Raw genomic sequence first — 5,156 nt, forward strand, 5'->3', positions numbered from 1 at the left:
GATAAGATGTATGTTGTCTAGCCTCTAGTGGTGTTATGTGAACGTCGACTACATAACACTTCACCATTATTTGGGCCTAGAGGAAGGCATTGGGAAGTAATAAGTAGATGATGGGTTGCTAGAGTGACAGAAGCTTAAACCCTAGTTTATGCGTTGCTTCGTAAGGGGCTGATTTGGATCCACATGTTTCATGCTATGGTTAGGTTTACCTTAATACTTTTGTTGTAGTTGCGGATGCTTGCAATAGAGGTTAATCATAAGTGGGATGCTTGTTCAAGTAAGAACAGCACCCAAGCACCGGTCCACCCACATATCAAATTATCAAAGTATCGAACGCGAATCATATGAACGTGATGAAAACTAGCTTGACGATATTCCCATGTGTCCTCGGGAGCGCTTTTCCTATTATAAGAGTTTGTTCCGGCTTGTCCTTTGCTACAAAAAGGATTGGGCCACCTTGCTGCACTTTATTTACTTTTGTTACTTGTTGCTCGTTACAATTTATCTTATCACAAAACTATCTGTTACCACTTATTTCAGTACTTGCAGAGAATACCTTGCTGAAAACCGCTTATCATTTCCTTCTGCTCCTCGTTGGGTTCGACACTCTTACTTATCGAAAGGACTACGATAGATCCCCTATACTTGTGGGTCATCAAGACTCTTTTCTGGCGCCGTTGCCGGGGAGTGTAGCGCCTTTGGTAGGTGGAATTTGGTAAGGAAAAATTTATATAGTGTGCTGAAATTTACTGTCACTTGTTACTATGGAAAGTAATTCTCTGAGGGGCTTGTTCGGGGTATCTTCACCCCGTCCAGTAGAGCAAAGAGTTGCTCCTCAACCTACTGAACCTATTGAAAATGAAACTCCTTTTGAATTTCCTTCGGGTATGATGGAAAAACTGCTAGCTAACCCTTTTACAGGAGATGGAACAAAGCATCCTGATGAGCACTTAATATATGTGGATGAAGTTTGTGGATTATTTAAGCTTGCAGGTATACCCGATGATGTTGCTAAGAAGAAGGTCTTCCCTTTATCTTTGAAGGGAGACGCATTGATATGGTATAGGCTATGTGATGATATGAGATCATGGAACTATAAAAGATTGAAATTGGAATTTCATCAAAAGTATTACCCTATGCATCTTGTTCATCGTGATCGCAATTATATATATAATTTCTGGCCTCGCGAAGGAGAAAGCATCGCTCAAGCTTGGGGGAGGCTTAAATCAATGTTATATTCATGCCCCAATCATGAGCTCTCGAGAGAAATAATTATGCAAAGTTTTTATGCTCGGCTTTCTCATAATAATCAACCATGCTCGATACTTCTTGTGCTGGCTCTTTTATGATGAAGACTATTGAATTCAGATGGAATTTATTGGATAGAATTAAACGCAACTCTGAAGATTGGGACCTCGACGAAGGTAAGGAGTCAGGTATGACACCTAAGTTTGATTGTGTTAAATCTTTTATGGATACCGATATTTTCCGTAAGTTTAGCACTAAATATGGACTTGACTCTGAGATAGTAGCTTCTTTCTGTGAATCTTTTGCTACTTATGTTGATCTCCCTAAGGAGAAGTGGTTTAAATATCATCCTCCCATAGAAGTAAAAGTAGCTGCACCTATTAAAGTTGAAGAAAAGACTGTCACTTATAATGATCCTATTGTTCCTACTTCTTATGTTGAGAAACCACCTTTCCCTGTTAGAATAAAGGATCATGCTAAAGCTTCAACTGTTGTTCGTAAAAGCAATATTAGAACTTATACACCTCCTGAGCAAGTTAAAGTAGAACCTAATATTGCTATTGTTAAAGATCTCTTGTCTGATAATATTGATGGGCATGTTATTCAGTTTGAAGGTGAAACTGCTAGAATTGCTAAACCTTGTGCTAAAGATAAACATAGACCTGTGGTAGGCGTGCCTGTTATTTCTGTTAAAATAGGAGATCATTGTTATCATGGCTTATGTGATATGGGTGCTAGTGCTAGTGTTATACCTTATGACTTGTATAAAGAAATCAAGCATGAAATTGCACCTGCTGAGTTAGAAGATATTGATGTCACAATTAAACTTGCCAATAGAGATACTATTTCAGCGATGGGAATTGTTAGAGATGTTGAAGCCTTGTGTGGGAAAACTAAATATCCTGCTGATTTTCTTGTTCTTACTTCTCCGCAAGATAGCTTTTGTCCCATTATATTTGGTAGACCCTTCTTGAACACTGTTAATGCTAGGATAGATTGCGAAAAGAATGTTGTTACTATTGGCTTGGATGATATGGTTCATGAGTTTAATTTCTCTAAATTTAGTAAACAACATCGTGAGGAAGAATTACCTAGTAAGGATGAAATTATTGGTCTTGCTTCTATTGCCGTACCTCCTAGTGATCCTTTAGAACACTATTTGCTAGACCATGAAAATGATATGTTCATGAATGAAAGAAGGGAAATAGATGAAGTATTCTTTAAACAGGAACCTATTCTGCAACACAATTTGCCTGTTGAAATTTTAGGGGATCCTCCTCCACCCAAGGGTGATCCCGTGTTTGAGCTTAAACCGTTGCCTGATAATCTTAAATATGCTTATCTTGATGAAAAGAAGATATATCCTGTTATTATTAGTGCTAACCTTTCAGAGCATGAAGAAGAAAGATTATTGAAAACTCTGAAGAAGCATCGTGCTGCTATTGGATATACTCTTGATGATCTTAAGGGCATTAGTCCCACTCTATGTCAACATAAAATAAATTTGGAAGCAGATGCCAAACCAGTTCGTGATCCTCAACGACGTCTGAATCCTAAAATGAAAGAAGTGGTAAGAAAAGAAATACTCAAGCTTCTGGAGGCAGGTATAATTTATCCCGTTGCTGATAGTCAGTGGGTAAGTCCTGTCCATTGTGTCCCTAAGAAGGGAGGTATTACTGTTGTTCCTAATGATAAAGATGAATTGATTCCACAAAGAATTATCACAGGTTATAGGATGGTAATTGATTTCCGCAAATTAAATAAAGCTACTAAGAAAGATCATTACCCCTTACCTTTTATTGATCAAATGCTAGAAAGATTATGCAAACATACACACTATTGCTTTCTAGATGGTTATTCTGGTTTCTCTCAAATACCTGTGTCGGCTAGAGATCAATCAAAGACTACTTTTACATGCCCTTTTGGTACTTTTGCTTATAGACGTATGCCTTTTGGTTTATGTAATGCACCTGCTACCTTTCAAAGATGCATGATGGCTATATTCTCTGACTTTTGTGAAAAGATTTGTGAGGTTTTCATGGACGATTTTTCCGTCTATGGTTCCTCTTTTGATGATTGCTTGAGCAATCTTGATCGAGTTTTGCAGAGATGTGAAGAAACTAATCTTGTCTTGAATTGGGAAAAGTGCCACTTTATGGTTAATGAAGGTATTGTCTTGGGGCATAAAGTTTCTGAAAGAGGTATTGAAGTTGATAAAGCCAAGGTCGATGCTATTGAAAAGATGCCATGTCCCAAGGACATCAAAGGTATAAGAAGTTTCCTTGGTCACGCCGGATTTTACAGGAGGTTCATTAAGGACTTCTCAAAAATTTCTCGGCCTCTGACTAATTTATTGCAAAAAGATATACCATTTGTCTTTGATGATGATTGTGTAGAAGCATTTGAAATACTTAAGAAAGCATTAGTCTCTGCACCTGTTGTTCAGCCACCTGATTGGAATTTACCCTTTGAAATTATGTGTGATGCTAGTGATTATGCTGTAGGTGCTGTTCTAGGGCAAAGAGTTGATAAGAAATTAAATGTTATTCATTATGCTAGTAAGACTCTAGACAATGCTCAAAGAAATTATGCTACTACTGAAAAAGAGCTTTTAGCAGTTGTATTTGCTTGTGATAAGTTCAGACCTTATATTGTTGATTCTAAAGTAACTATTCACACTGATCATGCTGCTATTAAATACCTTATGGAAAAGAAAGATGCTAAACCTAGACTTATTAGATGGGTTCTCTTGCTACAAGAATTTGATTTGCATATTGTTGATAGAAAGGGAGCTGAGAACCCCGTTGCAGACAACTTGTCTAGGTTAGAGAATGTTCTTGATGACCCACTACCTATTAATGATAGCTTTCCTGATGAACAATTAAATGTTATAAGTACTTCTCGTAGTACTCCATGGTATGCTGATTATGCTAATTATATTGTTGCTAAGTTTATACCACCTAGCTTCACATACCAGCAAAAGAAAAAGTTTTTCTATGACTTGAGACATTACTTTTGGGATGACCCACATCTTTATAAAGAAGGAGTAGATGGTGTTATTAGACGTTGTGTACCTGAGCATGAACAGGAACAGATCCTACGCAAGTGTCATTCCGAGGCTTATGGAGGACACCACGCTGGAGATAGAACTGCACATAAGGTATTGCAATCTGGTTTTTATTGGCCTACTCTCTTCAAGGATGCCCGTAAGTTTGTCTTGTCTTGTGATGAATGTCAAAGAATTGGTAATATTAGTAGACGTCAAGAAATGCCTATGAATTATTCTCTTGTTATTGAACCATTTGATGTTTGGGGCTTTGATTATATGGGACCTTTTCCTGCCTCTAATGGATACACACATATTTTAGTTGCTGTTGATTACGTTACTAAGTGGGTAGAAGCTATTCCAACTAGTAGTGCTGATCATAACACTTCTATTAAAATGCTTAAAGAAGTTATTTTTCCGAGGTTTGGAGTCCCTAGATATTTAATGACTGATGGTGGTTCACACTTTATTCATGGTGCTTTCCGTAAAATGCTTGCTAAATATGATGTTAATCATAGAATTGCATCTCCTTATCACCCATCAGTCTAGTGGTCAAGTAGAGTTGAGCAATAGAGAGCTCAAATTAATTTTGCAAAAGACTGTTAATAGGTCTAGAAAGAATTGGTCTAAGAAACTTGATGATGCATTATGGGCTTATAGAACTGCATATAAAAATCCTATGGGTATGTCTCCGTATAAAATGGTTTATGGAAAAGCATGTCACTTACCTCTCGAACTAGAACATAAGGCATATTGGGCTATTAAAGAGCTCAACTATGATTTTAAACTTGCCGGTGAGAAGAGGTTATTTGATATTAGCTCACTTGATGAATGGAGAACCCAAGCTTATGAAAATGCCAAG

Source organism: Triticum aestivum, chromosome 4A (genome assembly GCF_018294505.1).
Source record: "Triticum aestivum cultivar Chinese Spring chromosome 4A, IWGSC CS RefSeq v2.1, whole genome shotgun sequence".
Taxonomy (NCBI): domain Eukaryota; kingdom Viridiplantae; phylum Streptophyta; class Magnoliopsida; order Poales; family Poaceae; genus Triticum; species Triticum aestivum.